The sequence below is a fragment of the Chiloscyllium plagiosum genome, unplaced genomic scaffold, assembly GCF_037043375.1.
Source record: "Chiloscyllium plagiosum isolate Xiang-an unplaced genomic scaffold, Cpla_swu_hap1 HiC_scaffold_16, whole genome shotgun sequence".
In the NCBI taxonomy this organism is placed as follows: domain Eukaryota; kingdom Metazoa; phylum Chordata; class Chondrichthyes; order Orectolobiformes; family Hemiscylliidae; genus Chiloscyllium; species Chiloscyllium plagiosum.
Genome location: NW_028270154.1, coordinates 73,309,320 through 73,329,044, shown reverse-complemented (window position 1 = coordinate 73,329,044; position 19,725 = coordinate 73,309,320). Strand labels below are relative to the sequence as shown.

The 19,725-nt window shown below is 40.8% G+C and overlaps 1 protein-coding gene and 1 long non-coding RNA gene across 2 annotated transcripts in view; one reads left to right on the top strand and one right to left on the bottom strand.

The window, feature by feature from the left end:
* Positions 1–1,768: 1,768 nt before the first annotated feature.
* LOC148147576 (uncharacterized) lies at positions 1,769–15,582 on the bottom strand. Its single transcript, XR_015759819.1, has 2 exons — positions 15,066–15,582; positions 1,769–2,552 (listed from the first exon to the last, which is right to left on the bottom strand). It is a non-coding gene; the product is annotated as an uncharacterized LOC148147576 (long non-coding RNA).
* A 459-nt stretch (positions 15,583–16,041) lies between these two features.
* Positions 16,042–19,725, top strand: part of LOC122556853 (putative ammonium transporter 1) — a 197,060-nt gene continuing 193,376 nt past the window's right edge. Inside the window, exon 1 of the mRNA XM_087995464.1 lies at positions 16,042–16,100. The gene's annotated coding sequence lies outside the window, so the exon portion shown is untranslated. The remainder of the gene's footprint in view (positions 16,101–19,725) is intronic.

Sequence of the window (19,725 nt, the reverse complement as noted above, 5' to 3'; positions counted from 1 at the left end):
GGGGGGGGCGGAAAAGAGAAATATTTACTTATAGAAAGTGAGGCAGATCAACAAATCATTGGAAAACAATCATTATTTCGCTGAATTTATTTCGCTAAATTTTCCAATTTTTTTTAACAAGTAAAACTCCCTTGGCATACCATTCAAGAAAATTAAAGTTTATAGCTTTTGGGTGAAGGGAAACCTAAACAACACTCTTATCTCAGAATAACAACTTGCAGCCTCTTTCTATTCTACTTCTGCCACAGATCGGGATCATATCCCTTCCTTAAACTCAATGATCCAAAAGACTTGCATTGTCCTGACCATTTTCCAGCTGGCAAGCTACACCCACAGGTCACCTCCTTGCTGATAGGATCTACTTTAATTTAACCTGGAGTTTCAGCTCATTAAAGAGCAGAGTGTTGGAATAACCAGCTCTCAGACTGTTTTAACCATGAGTAGATTTTCCTCCAGAGCAATGAGAGATTGGGGCCTCTTCAGCAACTTTTCATTGGCTTTCTGAGGAATTCATTATCCGTAAGATTAAGTGCTACTTATGAGCAGATTTAAAAAAAAGTGTTGAATCATGACCAAGATCTTTTAAGATCATAGGAAATAGAAAACAGAAGTAGATCTTTCAGCTCAACTCTGTTCTGCCATTCAATTGGATCATGGCTGTATGACATTCCCATGTGCATATTCCTGTCCTTTCCCTGTATTCGAGGGTAACCCTTGATTATCCTCCTGATCAAAAATCTATCTCAGCCCTAAATATACACAAAACTCTGTCCCCACAGCTGTCTGTGGCAAGGTGTTCCAAAGACTCTCAACCCTCCTAGAAATTCCTCCTCAGCTCAGTTTTAAATTGGCACCCCTTTATTCTGAGACTTTGTCTTCTGGTCCTAGACACTTTCATAAGGGGCAACATCCTTTCAGCATTTACTCTGTCGAACCCCTTTAGAATTTGTATCTTTCATTGAGGTTACTTCTCATTCTTCAAAATTCCAATGGATAAAGTTCCAACCTGTTTAGCCTTTGCTCTTAAGACAATCATCCTATTGAACCTTTTCTGAGTTGCCTCCAATGAAATGATATTTTTCCTTAAAGAAGATCCAAACTGCTTACAGTATTCTAGATATGGCCTTGTAATAATTGATGATGTTGGTGAAAAATAATGAATATGGGTTACTCCCACAACAATTCACTGAGAGAAAAAGAAAGTACGACCAATAAACATTTTAAGCAATGTTCAGTAAGTGAAGTGATTATATTAGACAGGATGAACAAATTTAGCTGGTTTAAATGTATAGCTCATTTACTTTGATTTTCTTGAGTAAGAAGGGTTTTGGAATCAAATTGAATCCACAGCTAAAATGCTGATGTAGCAAACACATAGGCCTAGCTGAACTGATAGTAACCTCGGAGTCTTAGTGTGATGTCTAGTGAACAATAACACTCTAAGTTGTGCTCAGCAACATGATGTAGTAGAAAGCCTTGCAGTAAGAATTATATTTCTGAAAGACACCAAGAGGAGGGCAGGAATTGTCAACCAAATCAGATGTTTCAAGGCATGATAAACAATTACTTAATGTGGGAAATTGGATAGGATTGGAACTCGTTTTTCCCCCTAATCCTGTTTCACCATTCAATTAGATCATGATAAAATAATTGACATAGGAAGTAGTGAGAGAGGATGAAAAGAACTTATTTTACACATAATGAGGCTTGGCTTAGAGGTCAGACATCCATCAGCCTGTTGATAGAAAAGATCTGAAAACCAAGGCTATCAAATGCACAATGTTTATTCACACAAGATGTTTCAAGTGCTTTTGCTTTCTGCTATTAATATTTTAAAGTGTCTGGATGATTGATACTTTTATTAGCTGCTGTGATTATCTGAGAACATGAATATGTTTTCATATTACTTCCCAGCTTAATGGTAAAACATCACCTGAATCCTTTTTCCTCTCTATTGTAGAAAACAAATGAGAAAAACAAGATATGAATTTAAAGCAAGCAATAATACAAGTAATTGAAATGTTTTGAGTATGTTCCCAAAGGCTTTCTTCTCACAAGCAATTCTCTCACATGGTTGTTTTTAATGGCACCTCCCTACACCTGCATTGGAAAAACAGACTCCATTTTCTGGCCAGCAATAAAATGAGTTTTTAAATCAGAAAATTAAAAACGTTATCAACTAAGAGCTACTTTTGAAAATATGTTTTTTTACACGTGATTGTCACTATAGGGTACATTGGTTCAATGCATTGTAGCGCAGGTAAATGGGCACGCAAGTACCATAACAAACCAGGAAGCTATGTGGGTTATGGAAGTTGAGTTGGGTTGCATAGGAGGAGGTTGACCTCAGAGGTGCTGTGACGAGTAACTCTTTGAAAAGTTGAATCACCTCCATGACAACTGTTGAGGACTAGAACATGGCTTGTTGTACCAGGATTCCTTTCTCTTGCTCAGTTCAGGTCTATGATCTTCTTCGAGATATCATTGGACTTGTTCCTTGTATATCCCTTTGGCATTCATACCCTCAAATCTGAGGTGGTGACAACACCATGCTGCAAATGGGGATAAAAGAGGGACAATGTAATTCACAACACAACAAAGTATAAAGGCGGTAGGGCATTAGGAGCAGTGATGATGTTCAATAATGTTGAGAAAGCAAATATCAAGGGCACGTAGGTAAGTGCATATTTAAAAACTATAACACCTTGCAATAGAGCCTACCTTTAACAGCAGTCAGCTTAATATGAGAAACTGCAAATGTGGATTTGGGACAACTGACCACATACTGAAGGGAGCACTCCACCACGGACTTCACAGCTTTGTGGGATACATATGGACTCCGCCATTGACTGTTCTGTGCTGGAGTATGTCTGAGCAGTGGCAGCCAGGTCTTGACAAACATTATGCTTGTCTTGGAACTAAGAACATTTTTCATTTGGCGCTGTTTGATCTTCAGACTCCAGACTTTAGGTTTTCTGCTTTGGAAGTCCGAAAATTATCCAAACTGAAGTATTGGGATCATACAGGCTTCTTACACATGGATACTATGCTTGGGAGCTAGAGGACTGCTGAGAGACACCTACCCATATGACATGAGGGGTATTTTAGGAACTATTAATTTGAACAATTTGAGAATAAATTACAATCTCATTGGAAGTATTGAGGTATTTGTTACAGCTCTCCACCAATACTAACTGATGACAGCGCAGAGCTCTCAATCATCTGCAATCAAGAGGGATTCTGATCTTATGCGATCCATGTTTCAGCTGAATTGTAAAGGCTGTCGAGCTGCAACAAAAAAAAAGTTATTTGTACTCTTCTTAAACAGAGGGGCTGCACTCTGATCTGAAACAACAAATTACATGAACATATATTTGGCAAACAAAAATGTTACACAGTGCACAGCTCAAGAGTTCCTTCCAGAAGACACAACTGAGGTCCTCCTCACATCCTGGATACCAAGCATAAACATCTCAGGGTATGCTCCCTGGACAGCAATTGGGTGCACATCTCTACCTCATCCATTAAAACCTCCAGACCTATATCAGCAGAGTGGGATGCCAATTTCCTGCTGCCTGATGTGTATAGGGAAATGTGTATGGAAATTGTGGACTATCAGTGCTTGACTGAGTCCATGGTTGCTCTTTAAAGATGGCACCAGAAATTGCAGGACATCCTGGCAATGGCCAGTACTTCTACCTGCAGCACATGGAAAGACACAATTGGGGCACAATAGACATTTGGTATACAGGAAATGAAGTGTGAGAAGAAAGAATGAGGAAATGTGCTAGGGGTTGTGGAGGAAAACCTTTAATGAAACTCATTTAAATTGATTCATAACTGATTTCTGGTAAAATTCAGCTCATTACTCCTATAAAGCTGGAGGAACATTTATGGTTTACCACTGATCAAATCAGAAACTCAGAATACGTACTCAAGTGACTTCCATTACATGTTAGATTTTTCTTTTGGTAATATAATGGTTAATGGTGACTGTCATTCAATTATTTGATATTTGGTCTGAATTAAATCTGTTAGCAGCAATATAGGACACTGTATTCTGCACAAGTACCAATAGTGACTCATAACTGCAGTTGTAACTATGCCTCTGAACTTTCTAGGTGATGAGAACTTGTGGCAACTCAGACACTAACTTCAATTAGCATATACTTAAATGCCAGCATTTACTCACTAAAAACAACACTTTCTACGTTACAGGAAAGGAATACACTGAAGTTTAGGCTTCCAGTGCTGAAAGTATGTATCATTTCACCATTCTGAAAGTACTGAAATGGAACAATTGTTCTTTTATTGAGCGTGTAGTTTCCAAGGTGAATTCTATTTGAGCAACACTTAGTCATAATTATAAAGTAGAATAGGTCTACAGCAATGATAAAGGCCTTATGCAAAGACTGGAATGATATATGCTAGGAATGGAGGGATATGAACCAAGGGCAGGGAGAAGAGATTTGTTTAATTTGGTGTCATCTTTGACACAATACCATGTGCCGAAGCACTTGTTCCTGCGCTGTGCTCTACTATTCTATGTTCTATGTTCATCCCATCGTTTCTGTACCAGTCAAAAACAACCACTTAACTATTTTAAACTATTTTAATCCCATTCCTAGCACTTGTCCCATAGCCTTGTACACCTTGTCATCACAAATGCACATCGAAATATTTCTTAAGTCTTATTAGACTTTCAGGTTTAGTCAGTGAGTTTCAGATTCCCATTAGACTCTGGGTGAAAAGGTTTTCTTTTGTACACCACATTCAGCTGCTTATGCCTTACAGCTGCAAAGTCAACTCGATGGTACTACTGAACTGTTGCAGCTAGGTTTACCTTAGGTTATGGTTATAAGATCTCAGCTGTGACGGAAATGCTCTAAACTCAAGCAGTTAGGGCTTTCAGCACAAATTCTAAAGCAACTTGCCAATTCTCATGATTTTGTACCCAATGCACAAAGATTAGCTGGGTGGTTGATGTAAGGAGAGTTTTTGGTTAGAGGAAATTATAAATGGATTGATTAGATGGACAAATCAGTGGCAGATGGAATTTAGCACCGACAAATGAGTGGTCATGTACTTTGTAAGAAGCAACAAGGCAAGGGAGTTCTCAATGAATGGCAAGACTAGGACGTTCAGAGGGATCTTGGTTACTCTTTTATATCTATCACAGATCCCTGAAGGTGGCAGGACAGCTTAGTAAGGTTGCTAAAAAGGCAGATGGGATGCTTACAACTTTTTAAGTTGTGGCTTACATTATAAGAGCAGGGAGGTCATGTTGGAGTTATACAGAACTTTAGTTTGGTCACAGCTGGTGTATTGTGTGAGGTTCTGATTGCTACATACAGGAAAGATGTAATAGCACTGGAGGAAGTGCTAAGAGTGGCACAGTGGTTCAGTGGCAAGCACTGCTACCTCAGTTCCAGAGACCCGATTTGATTCCAGCCTTGGGTAAATGTTTGTATGGAGTTTGCACATTCTCTCCACATCTGCATGGGTTTCCTCCCACCGTCCAAAGATGTGCAGGTTAGGTGGATTGGCCATTCTAAATTGACCATAGTGTGCAGGCTAAGTGGGTTAGCCATGTGGAATGCAGGGTTATAGGGGTAGGGGGTTGGTCTGGATGGGATGCTCTTCAGAGGGTTGGTGTTCACTTGTTGAGCCGATGGCTTGCTTCCACACTGTAGGGATTCAGTTCAATGAAATTCACGAGGATGTTACCTGCTGTAGCATTTGGGTTGTTTTCTTTAGAACAGAGAAAGGTGAGGGGGGAACCTGATAGAGGTGAATAAATGATATTTGTGAGTGTTACAGGCAAGGTGAATAGAAAGGGATCTGGGAGTGCTAGTGGAGGATTCTCTAAAGGTAAACATGCAGATTGAGTCCATGATTAAGAAAGCGAATGCAATGTTGTCATTTTTCTCAAGAGTGTTGGAATATAAAAGCACCGTTGTGCTACTGAGACATTATAAAGCTCTGGTTAGGCCCCATTTGGAGTACTGTGTCCAGTTTTGGTCCCCACACCTCAGGAAGGACATACTGGCACTGGAGCGTGTCCAGCGGAGATTCACACGGATGATCCCTGGAATGGTAGGTCTAACATATGAGGAACGGCTGAAGATCCTGGGACTGTATTCATTGGAGTTTAGAAGATTAAGGGGAGATCTAATAGAAACTTACAAGATAATACATGGCTTGGAAAGGTTGGACGCTAGGAAATTGTTTCCGTTAGGCGAGGAGACTAGGACCCGTAGACACAGCCTTAGAATTAGAGGGGGTAAATTCAGAACAGAAATGCGGAGACATTTCTTCAGCCAGAGAGCGGTGGGCCTGTGGAATTCATTGCCGCAGAGTGCAGTGGTGGCCGGGACGCTAAATGTCTTCAAGGCAGAGATTGATAAATTCTTGATGTCACAAGGAATTAAGGGCTACGGGGAGAATGCGGATAAGTGGAGTTGAAATGCCCATCAGCCATGATTGAATGGCGGAGTGGACTCGATGGGCCGAATGGCCTTACTTCCACTCCTATGTCTTATGGTCTAAAGCAGCTGTTTCCCTTACTTGAAGGGTCAATAACAAGGAGGATTAATTTTAAAGTGAAAGACAGGAGGTTCAGAGGGGATTTCAGGAAAACTTTTTTCACCCAGAGGATGGCAGAGGTCTGGAATTCACTGCTTGGGAGGATTGTTAAGGTGAGAAACCGCACAACCTTTAAAAAGTACTCAGCTTAGTACTTGAAATGCCATGACATTCACCTCCATAGGTCTAGTGCAGTAAAGTGGGACTAGTGTAAATAGTAATATATTTTTGGCAGTAGAGATTCAATAGATCAAAGGGCCTCTTCTGTACTTTATGATTCTGCAATTAATAGTACAGCGGTAGATCAGAGATTGGAATTCCTACAAGAAGTTTATGGGCGGCATGGTAGCACAATGGTTAGCACTGCTGCCTCACAGCGCCAGAGACCTGGGTTCAATTCCCGCCTCAGGCGACTGTGTGTGGAGTTTGCACATTCTCCCTGTGTCTGCGTTGGTTTCCTCCGGGTGCTCCGGTTTCCTCCCACAATCCAAAAAATGTGCAGGTTAGGTGAATTGGCCACGCTAAATTGCCCTTAGTGTTAGGTGAAGGGGTAAATTTAGGGGAATGGGTGGTGGGTCGGTGTGTACTTGTTGGGTCAAAGGGCCTGTTTTCACACTGTATCTAATCTAAAAATCTAAAGTAACTCACCTCCTGTCTCCCCAAAACCTGTCCACATCTGTAAGGCACAAATCAGGGGTGTGATTGAATACTCTCCACTTGCCCAGATGAGTGCAATTTCATCAACACTCAAGAAACTTAACGTCATCCAGAACGAAGCAATTTGCGTGATTGGCACCATATTCACAAGCACTCACTCCCTTCAGCACTGGCAGAAGCAGCAATTTATACCAACTACAAGCGGTACTCAGCAATTCACCAAGGCTCCTCCATTAATCCATTCTAAAACCCAGACTACTAAACTGGGACAAGGGCAGCAGATACATGTGAACATCACTACTCGCAAGTGCCTTTCCAAGCCACACAACATTCTGAATGAGAACTACATTACCATGCCTTCACTGTCATTGTTCAAGATCTTCCCTCTTGAACAGCATTGTGTGTTTGTCTTTGAAAATGGACTTCAGCAGTTCAAAGTGGCAGCTCAGTACCATGTTCTCAAGGGCAATTAAGGATGATGTCCATTTCCTGAGAGAGAATCACAAAAGGAAGTGTCGGACCTTATTGAGAGTTGCCTTTTATTGTGTTAAACATTAAGCAAGCCCCTCTCAACTTGACACAAACAATTCCATAGATATTTTTCATGTTATGTTGAATGTCTAGGACAGGTGGAACTTGAACCTGGCTATCTGGCCAAGAGTTAGGGACGCTATCACGGTGCCAAAGGGTCTAAACACAAATGATTCTGTAACACTACTTTGAAAGGATCAGGCATTCTTCATTTTGTCCTGTTAATTATATATTAAGTGGGTGGTCAGTTTCATTCAGTTGGTGAAAATTAATTATGGATTCACTCACACCTACATGTATAGAAAAAGGCAACGTTTATGCATTTATGATTGTCAGTTTGGTAATGCATGTCATCTCTGTAATTATACAATATTACTAAAGTATAAAAATTAGGTTCCAGTTCTACCCTTCACTACATAGCTGAGTACTGACATCCCTACGAGCCTTTAGTTATATAGCTACTTATCTCGCTTTTCCTTAAATACATTAATGCTATTCACATCAACACGGTGGCTCAGTGGTTAGCACTGCTGCCTCACAGGGTTCCAGGTTCGATTCCAGCCTTGGGAGACTGTGTGTGTGGAGTTTGCACATTCTCCCCTTGCCTGCGTGGGTTTCCTCCGGGTGCTCCGGATTCCTCCCAAAGACCAAAGATGTGCAGGTCAGGTGAATTGGCCATGCTAAATTGCCCATAGTGTTAGGTGCATTAGTCAGAGGGAAATGGGTCTGGGTGGATTACTCTTCGGAGGGTCGGTGTGGACTGGTTGGGTCGAAGGGCCTGTTTCCACACTGTAGGGAATTTAGTCTAATCTAATCTAAACTATTCACATGGTAGCAAATTTCACATTCTAACCATGCTCGACATAAAATGTTTCTCTTTAATTTCTACATATATGTAAAACCATAATTTACAGGAGCAGTATTGGGCTATTCAGCCCATCAAGTCTGCCCTATTATTCAATTATGGCTGCTACATTTCTTAAGCCCACTCTCCTGCCTTCTCCCCATAACTGTGTGGAGCCGCAGAAAATGGGGGAGATACTAAACGAATATTTTGCATCAGTATTTACTGTGGAAAAAGATATGGAAGATATAGACTATAGGGAAATAGATGATGACACCTTGCAAAATGTCCATATTAGAGGAGAGAGTGCAGAATGTCTTGAAATGCGTAAAGGTGGATAAATCCCCAAGACCTGTTCAGGTGTACCCGAGAACTCTGTGGGAAGCTAGAGAAGTGATTGCTGGGCCTCTTGCTGAGATATTTGTATCATTGATAGTCACAGGAGAGATGCCGGAAGACTGGAGGTTGGCAAACGTGGTGCCACTGTTTAAGAAGGGTGGTAAGGACAAGCCAGGGAACTATAGACCAGTGAGCCTGACGTCGGTGCTGGGCAAGCTGTTGGAGGGAATCCTGAGGGACAGGATGTACATGTATTGGAAAGGCAAGGACTGATTATGGATAGACAACATGGTTTTGTGCGTGGGAAATCATGTCTCACAAACTTGATTGAGTTTTTTGAAGAAGTAACAAAGAGGATTGATGAGGGCAGAGTGGTAGATGTGATCTATATAGACGTCAGTAAGGCGTTTGACAAGGTTCCCCATGGGAGACTGATCAGCAAGGTTAAATCTCACAGAATACAGGGAGAATTAGCCATTTGGATACAGAACTGGCTCAAAGGTAGAAGACAGAGGGGTGGTGGAGGGTTGTTTTTCAGACTGGAGGCCTGTGACCAGTGGAGTGCCACAAGGATCGGTGCTGGGTCCTCTACTTTTTGTCATTTACATAAATGATTTGGATGTGAGCATAAGAGGTACAGTTAGTAAGTTTGCAGATAACACCGAAATTGGAGGTGTAGTGGACAGCGAAGAGGATTACCTCAGATCACAACTGGATCTTGACCAGATGGGCCAATGGGCTGAGAAGTGGTAAATGGAGTTTAATTCAGATAAATGCGAGATGCTGCATTTTGGGAAAGCAAGTCTCAGCAGGACTTATACACTTAATGGTAAGGTCCTTGGGAGTGTTGCTGAACAAAGAGACCTTGGAGTGCAGGTTCATAGCTCCTTGAAAGTGGAGTCACAGGTAGATAGGATAGTGAAGAAGGCGTTTGGTAAGCTTTCTTTTATTGGTCAGAGTATTAAGTACAGGAGTTGGGAGGTCTTTTTGCGCCTGTACAGGACATTGGTTAGGCCACTTTTGGAATATTGCATGCAATTTTGGTCTTCCTCCTATTGGAAAGATGTTGTGAAACTTGAAAGGTTCAGAAAAGATTTACAAGGATGTTGCCAGGGTTGGAGGATCTGAGATGTAGGGAGAGGCTGAACAGGCTGGGGCTGTTTTCCCTGGAGCGTTGGAAGCTGAGGGGTGACCTTATAGATGTTTATAAAATTATGAGGGGCAGGGATATAGTAAATAGACAAAGTATTTTCCCTGGGGTCGGGGAGTCCAGAACTAGAGGGCATAGGTTTAGGGTGAAAGGGAAAAGATATAAAAGAGACCTAAGGGGCAAAGTTTTCACACAGTGGGTGGTACGTGTATGGAATGAGCTGGCAGAAGAAGTGGTGGAGGCTGGTACAATTGCAACATTTAAGAGGCATTTGGATGGGTATATGAATAGCAAGGGTTTGGAGGGATATGGGCTGGGTGCTGGCAGGTGGGACTAGATTGGGTTGGGATATCTGGTAGGCATGGACGGATTGGACCGAAGGGTCTGTTTCCATGCTGTAAATCTCTATGACTATGAATCTATAACTATTGATCCCCTGAATAATCAAGAACCCATCTATCTCTGTTTTGAATTACTTTGCTTCAACAGCTCCTCCAGCAATGAGTTCCACATATTGGTCACTCTCTGGCTGGAGAAATTCCTCCTCATCTTAGTTCTAAATGGTTGTCCCTTCACTCTGATGCTCTAACCTTGGGTCCTAGTCTTTCCTACTTGTGAAACATCTTCTCTACAACCACAATATCTCAGTATTCTGTAAGTTTCAATTAGATCCTCCCTCATTCTTCAGAACTCACTAGAGGACATACCCAGAGTCTTCAACCGCTCTTAATATGACAATTCTTTCATCCCTGGGATCATTCTTGATAAACCTCTTCTGGACCCCATCTAACATGAACATATCTTCCTTTCGATACAGAACCTAAAACTGCTCATAATATTCCAAATGCGATCTGAAGAGTGTCGTCCACAGCCTCAGCACTACATTTCTGCTCTTGTATTTTAGCTCTCTTGAAATGAATGTTAACATTGCATTTGCCTTTCTAACTACCAACTAAACCTTAATATTATCCTAAAGTGAATCATGATCTCAGACTAGCAAGTTCTTTTGCACTTCTGATTTCTGAAGCCTCTTCCAGTTTAGAAAATAAACATGCCTTTATTCTTCCTACCAAAGTGCATAACCTCACACTTTGTCACACTGTATTCCATTCCATCGGCCACTTCTTGATACCCACTTACCTGATACGTCAAGTCCTTCTGCAGCCTCTCCACTTTCTCAATACTACCCATCCCTCCACTTAACTTTGTGTCATCTGCAAAGTTAGTAAAAATGCCCTCAGTTTCTTTGTCTAGATTGTTAATATATAACATGAACAGTTGTAGTCTTACTAACCCTTGTGGAACTCCTGAAAAAGCCATCCTGAAAAATGCCCGTTTATCCCTACTTTCTGATTCCTGTCAGTCAGCCATGATAGCATCTTGCCCCTAACACTATGGGCTCTGAACTTATTTAGAAGCCTTGTGTGACACCTTGTTAAATAGATGACATTTACTGGGTCTCTTTTGTCTAAGTTGCTCATTACCTCCTCAAGGATTTCTAACAGACTTGTCAGACTTGACCTTGCCTTGATGAAGCCATGCACACTCTGCTCCATTTCACAATGCGCTTCCAAATACTCCGCAATCTTTAATGATGGACTCCAAAAACTTATCAATGACTGAGGTCAGGCTAATTGACCCAATGTTTCCTGTTTTCTGCCTCCCTCCATTGTTAAACAGAGATGTTAACATTAGCCATTTTCTAGTTCTCTGGGACCCTCCCTGACTCCAGTGATTCCTGAAAGATCACCACCAACGGCTCTACAATCTCCTTCAAAACCCTGGGTGTGGTCCATTTGGTCTGAGTGATTTATCCACCTTCAGACCTTTCAACTTCCCAAAACTTTCTCTTTCATGTTTGGCACTGCACTGATCTTTAATCCCTGACTTTCTTTAAGTTCTGCTATGATGCTGGTGCCTTCCACTGTGAAAACTGATACAAAGTATCAATTCAGTTCCTCTGCTATTTCTTTGTCTCCTGCCCACCTTCCAGCCTCATTACTTTTCTGGAAACTGTACTAACCTTTGCTGATTCCTTCCCTGCCTTTAACTTGTTCCATTATTTTCCAAGCAACTGAATGGCTTTGAATATACCCCAATACCACAATGCTATAGTCAGTATGCTCATGCTCCCAATAGCTCCCATTGTCATTCACACAGGGAGAAAGAACCTCAAACATGTTTGACAAGCTCAAGAGCTGAAATTCCTTCAACACGATGTCCTGGATTTCTCTTCCTGCTTGACTCTTCTTCACATCTTTATGTCCATGATCACGTACTGAAATTGAGGTAGTAACCTAATGAGTATGGCTGCCTCCTGAATCACCTGTCTGGATAACTCTTCCCCGTCCCTGAAGTGTCACAGTGTTCAGTTATATTCCAGCTTATCAACTCTGAACTGGAGTTCCTCAAGCAACTAATACTTGCCACAGGCATGGTCACGGTTGAACTCAAAGGGGTCCATCAGCTTCCAAATCATGCAGATACATTGCTTGACTGGCATCTCTGTTTTAATTACTCAGTTCTTAATTTGATTTTTAAAACATTTAATACTGCTCTTTTAGTTTGTGGCTCAGGGAGGCAATGGTCACATTGCCTCCAAATTCACAGAACTATGTACTCACTCAGGCTATGTCTCACTCTGGATGTAATTTCTCTTTCCTGACCACGAGACTTACTTAGTCCTGTTTGCCCGACACCAGTCAGTGCAGTTAAAGCTGGCAGACCTGATATTTGATTTGGGTCTCCCTCTGCCATGGGTAAAATGAGGTGGGGTGTGATGAGATATTCATGTCACCATGATTTGGCCATTCTGGGGTCACAATAGGCTCAAGGGCGAGTGACAACCCAACATCTCCAACAATCTTTGTAAAATGCGAAGGGTGGAATAAGCAGTAAAAAAGGTTTACAAGCCCCTCTGTCTTCAAGCATGCTGGTAGGAGAGATTTCTGCCATTGAGTTATGATACAGCAGACTGGCCCAAATTATACATAATCAAACTGTTAGGTGTGGTCTCCAAAGGATACAATTAGAAATTACTTGTGCTTCAAATGAACACTTTCCTATTTCATAATACATATGATGAGTGGCTAGTTACTATATGTGATTCATAGACTTGGTTGATGTTTAATATTCTTAAAGTTTGCATAAAGAAAACAGCTCACTTAGAGGGAAACAGAACAAAATGGCAAACTACTGTATCTTATTTGTAATTTGCATTTCGTGTGAAGGGAATTGTTTTGCTGGCCTTCGTTGTCTGAACAGATCACTGCTCCATCCTGACATGCTTGACAAAGTAAAATTAATTTATTTTATTTGCTGGTTAATGTGCTACAACCTGCACTTCCACATTGACTTATGTTTTCTCTGAAATGGAGAGTTAAAACTAAAACATTACTACTCATGAGATGAGATATTGCCTTGCTTTCATTAATTTCAGGCAGTAAAGTCCCTATCCAATTCAGATTTATTTTGGAAAAAAAACCATTCTTATACAAGCAAAATACTGCACCTGCTAGAAATCTTAAGTTATGAGCAGAAAATGCTCCATCGGTCTAGCAGCATCTGATGAAAGATCTTCAGCCTGAAATGTTAACCGTTTCTCTTTCCACAGATGCTGCCAGATCCTCTAAGATTTTGTTTCTTTGTGTCAAATTAATTCCTCATTAAAAGATAGAATTTTTAAAGATTAAAGATGCATGTATATTATTGGAATCACATTGTATTGCACATAACTATTTTGTTGTTGTTAATACAATGCTTCTGTATTTTATGTTTCTTACAGTAACTGTGTAGTATCTACTAAACTTTCACATCCAATTTAGTAGTCCCACAGCAATCTTCAAAACTTAGATTATACTGCATACCAGTGTTACAGAAAGTGGAAAAACAGGATTTTGTAAGAGCGAGCATTTAATTTTTTTTAGGGTTCTGGACATTCCAAAGTATTATTAAGGGCATGAAGTTATTTTGAAATTTAGTCATGATTCTAATATAAGAAGCAACAGCTAACTTGCACACAGAAATGTCCCACAAACTGCAACGTACACTGAAAAACATTGACACTCAAGTTCCAAAGAGAAGCAAAAACTGAAAGTGTTTTTCTCGATGAGGTTGGTTTTGCTATGCTGCTCAGAGATGGGTTTCAGTTGAAGTGAAACTGTGGTCTGTTTTCAATTAGTTTATCTGCTTGTGAACATTTCTCAGATCATTTATGATTTATAAATCCATTAAATAAAGAAGCAGAAATAGAGTCAGGTTGCCTGCAAGTCAGAGCAAAAGAAAGTCTCCTCCTTTCCCTTGAGAACTCCTCTTAAGATTTTCACAAGGGCTGCTATTTGATTTTCAGAAGAACCTTTTATCATTCTTACCAACTCACTTATTGGCTATGTAGTCACAGAACATTACCTTCTTTAATTGTGCTGACGTATGGCATGTATGGACTCACACAGAAGCAGGATTAGAAAGAATTAATTGATAATTAGCAATTTACCATTAAAGTCTCAACAGACAAGGAAAACATTAGTTTCTTAGATACCACAGTACTGAAACTGGCACAAAATGAACTGTAAACAATCGGAACACCCAAGTAATATACAATGAACATAAGACAAAAGGGAGAATTCCCTGATCCTCTTCAAAATAGTGTTAGAAAATTATTTATATTAAGTTTAGGAGGTTTGCTTTAACAGGTATAAAATAGTGCAATGTTTTTCAAGATAACAAACGTACTTCTTCAGACAAAACACACCTTCCAAATTGGCCACAACTAAATTTGTTTTCACTGCATAATTACAAAGATGGAACACCTAACCCTAGATCTCATATTTAAATCTGACAATTGACACAGTTGTCATTACACTAGCAACCACTGCATTTTACCCCAGAGTTAATGTTGAGCTCTGTGCAATCACACAGGGGAGATGTGATTATACCAGAGAGGGTGCAGAGGTGACTTACCAGGATGTTGCCAAAACTAGCAAGTTTTCAACTGATGCAGACTCGATGAGCCAAAGGACCTTTTTCTGTATTGTCGACCTCCATGACTCAAAGAACATATGCAATCTTATGTCAGGGATTCCACATTCACTTGATACTTCACTGACTTCAGATTTTCCTGGTTCCCAGTTAGCTAAGTATTCATTTGAAGACAAGTTTAAAACGGTTGTCTCTTCTTTACAGTATTTGCATTTCTCTCACCCCTCTTTTCACCACCCACATGCCACAGCCTCCATATTGACAGAACTCCCGACTTTCCCTCACCCCCTAAAAATCAGATGACTCTTCCACAAAACGCAGCTTCCAGTTCCTCTGGGCCTGGAGCTGGACACAGGTACTGTTTTATCCTGTACACACTGAAAAGCAGGGTCTGAAGAACGGTGACTGGACACAAAAGGTTAATTCTGTTTTCTCTCCACAGATGTCAGACTTGCTGAATTTCTGCAGCATTGTTCTGGTTTTATCTTTGAAAGGGTGAGCAAATTCAAAACAGATCAAAACTGAAACCCATCTCTGAGCAGCATAGCAAAACCAACCTCATCGAGAAAAACACTTTCAGTTTTTGCTTCTCTTTGGAACTTGAGTGTCAATGTTTTTCAGTGTACGTTTCAGTTTGTGGGACATTTCTGTGTGCAAGTTAGCTGTTGCTTCTTATATTAGAATCATGACTAAATTTCAAAATAACTTCATGCCCTTAATAAGTGAGGAAATGGTTAATAAACTTGGTGCATTAATTTGTAAAGATAATAACAGTGAGGAAACTATCAAATATTAAATGCTGACCTTCTTATTGTAAACAAGAACCAGGCCTAACCACCTCCGCGGCAACATCATGTGGTGTCGGAGGCGCGCGGGCGATCACGTGGCACCTCCCTAAAAACCGTCCGTTGGTGGTCACGTGAGCGAGGCAGTGGCAACAGGGCGCCATGAATATTACTATCGATAAGGAGTCGCTTAACGACGGCTTCGTCACCCTCTGCGGAATCTGGGTGCTCTGTGAGTGAGAGAGAGCGCGGTCTCACTCGCTCTTCTTTAACAAACCATAGGTAGCTGTAGCTTGGGCGGGCGGGATCGTGAGTGGAGCGAGGAATGTCAGGAGGCTAGGGATGTTGGGGAGCAGCCTGAGGTTTTGGGGTTTTAGTGACAGAAACACTAGCCCCACGAGTGTGAAGTGGGGATAGAACGCAAATTCCCGCTGTCTGCCCACATAGTCCGGTCCTGTTCGTTTGGAATGGGTAATATTGGTGTGCTCAAACCTGGGGAGGTGAATCTTTTCAGGACCCTTACACATATCCCTTCTGAGATCAATGAACTGCGTATTCACTCAAATGGAAACTGCAGTTTTTCAGGTCACACTTAACTAGACACTTCCCCTGCAGTATCCCCAAGCTCATTCATAACAGTTTTTTTTTCTTTTTGCACACTATTTCTGATCTATCCAATGCCCTCATTCCCTAATTAAAGAATAATTCTTGTTAGCTATCCTGTCTGATTTTCGTGACTAACTGGGACTAAATGTCTGATTGTTTAAAAGAAAAAATGAAAGAACTGTGGATCTAGAAATCAGAAACAGATAAATTGCTGGAAAAATGCATCAGGTCTGGCAGCTTGTGAAGGATGTTAGCGCTGTTTGCTCTCCGTAGATGCTACCAGACCTGAGTTTTTCCAGCAATTTCTGCTTTTGTGACAGTGAAAACATTGTTTATGTTGCATTTAAAGCATACTATAGAGATATAAACTTGGGTTTACACCTGTACTAGCAGTTCCCTCTAAGTCAGGAAAGCAGGGCATCTGTGGGATAGATAGAGTTGTTTTATGAAGCACAAGGTAGCAACTCTCCAATACCAATGTGTAACTGGCTTTCATGTGAGGAAAGTACCAAGGCTCATATCTGTATCTCCTGACAGTGAGTTTGGAAATGTGTAGTAGGCAAGAATATGGAGAGAAACATTTCCATAATTTTGCAAACAATTTGTTGAGCACAAGTTTAGATCTGATTACAATTCAGATGTGATTGTGAGTAACATGGAAGTTTACTGGCAGGTTGTCCATGCAAATGGTCTACCATGCAGTAAAACTGAAAGTACAGCGAAAGATAACTTGCCATGACAAATGTTTTGTAAAGGAAAATTGTAGGATAGCTCAAGGAGTGTTTTACACCTTGTCATGAAAAGCTGTATTTATTACATATTAGGACTATTGTGGAATGATGTACTTGGGCTGGACAAACAAGGCAAGACAATATATGATGAATGAGAGGACAGTAGGAAGCACTGAGGATTGGTGAGACCTTAATATGCATATTCAGTGGTCATAGAGATGAACAACATGAAAACAGACCCTTTGGTCCAACTTATCTATGCTGATCAGATATCCTAAACTGATCTAGACCAATTTGGCAACATTTGGTCCATCTCCTTCTAAATCCTTCCTATTCATGTACTCCTCTTGGTGCCTTTTAAATGTTGTAATTGTGCCAGCTGCCTCCATTCCTTTGGCACCTCATTCCATACACACACCACCCTCTGTGAAAACATTGTCCCTAGGTCCCTTTTAAATCTTTCCCCTTTCACCTTAAATGCATGTCTTCTAGTTTTGGATTTCCCTACACTGGGGAAAAAGACCTTGGCTATTCACCCTATCCATGCTCATCATGATTTTATAAATCTCTATAAGGTCACCCCTCAGTCTCTGACGCTCCACAGAAAATAGCTCCAGCCTATTCAGTGTCTCTCTAGAGCTCAAATCGTCCGACTTTGGCAACATCTTTGTAAATCTTTTCTGCACCCTTTCAAGTTTCACAACATTTTTAGTATAGCAGGGAGACCAGAATTGAACACAGCATTTCAAAAGTGGCCTCACCAATGTCCTGTACAGCTGCTATATGACTCACTCAGAACAAGTGCACAAAGTATTCAAACAGCCCATGGGATATTTGCCTTTATTAGTTTGAGGCATAGAGTTTAAGAGCAGGGAAGTTATGTTGGAACTGTATCAAATTTTGGTTAAGCCTGTTGTGTGCAGTTCTGAAATCCTTATTAAAGGAGGATTTTGATAGCATTGAAGAGGGTCAGAGGATGTTGCCTGGGCTGGAGAGTTTATGAATAGAGAATAGACAGACTACTGTTATTTACCATAGAGCAGGGGAGATTGCGTGGGGAAATGATTTAAATATATAAAGTTCTGAGGGGCATAGATAGGAAAGACAGGAAGAAGGTTTTCCTCTTAATGGAAGGATTAAATACCAGCGGACATAGATTTAATGTAAGGGGCAGAAGATTGAGAGGAGATGTGAGGAAAATATTTTCACCAGAGGGTACTGGTAATCTGGAGCTCAGTGTCTCTAAGACTGGTTGAGGCAGAAACCCTCATAACATTTAAGAAATATTTTCTGGTGAGGACAAGACGTAAAAGGCTATGGGTCAGAGGTTTGAAAATGGGTTAGAATACTTTGGATTTTTTTTGATTGGCCTTTAACTGTGCTGTAGATTTTGACGGCTGTTAGTAAGTTGTTAATTTGGTCACTGGTTTTATTTCTGGGATGTGAGCTTTAGTGGTGGGGGAATTGATTGTAAGTGGAACTGACAGGCATTGCTGGGTCTGCGCACCTGCAATTCCCTGAGAAGATGATGATATAACTTGCTGAATGGTTGTGTTGAAGTATCTTTTCCACAAATCCAGACAACACAAGTTTCGATACAACGGTAGATGCTTTATTATCGGAGAGCCGGTGAGAGATTCTCAGTGACACCAAAGGAGTTATGTAGCCTACTTTTGGTGGCACTTCTCAACGAATCTTTGCTCTACACACGAAGGCAGTATATTTTATAGGAATAATATAGAGGTCTACAAGTCACATGATTGATTGCCATTACATTGTTTAAGACAGGTAATTACAATTCTACAGTGCCCAGTGATTGCCGATTTCCTGTGATAACTAGCGAATGGTTTACAGGGACTGGTTATCGTATTCTTCATAATCATATGTTGATGGATAGAGATTTAGACAGAAGGACTTTGTTCTCATTGTTGGATTCACTTGCCAATGTTAATAGGTATGGGAAGCATGATCATGAGAACAGGAGGCAGTTAATATGGTTATGGCCATATCAGTCTTGCGTGGGGAGAACAAAAACCTTTGCCTGAGGCTGCAAGTGAAATCCACATGTATGGCTCCAGAGGATTCTGATCTCTGGGAGTCAGCCAGCCCTCCCCTGCTGTGGTGTCCCGTCTCATTCTGTAAGAGGAAAGGCATGCAATCAATACCGCAGTGAGTCCTCTTAATAGTGGAATGTTGAATCCTTGAGTTCCCAAGATGCCATGATAAAGAAGTAAAAATGGAACTTCGTCTTTTGTGGCTTTCTAATTCCTCAGTTGAACTGTAAGGACACTGAAAAGTCATCATGAAAAGGGCTGCATCATTTTAGTGAGACAGTGTAAGGACGTCAATTGCCTTCTGTAAAGGGCATAAGTGAACCAGTTGTGTTTATATAACAGATCAAATGTTTCATGGTTCACATTGTTTAAACCATAATGCCAATTTAAAAACTGCCATTGTGTTACCTCACTTCACACTCTCTGGACCATTTGTCCAATAAGGTCTATTGTCTTCTAACTTGAA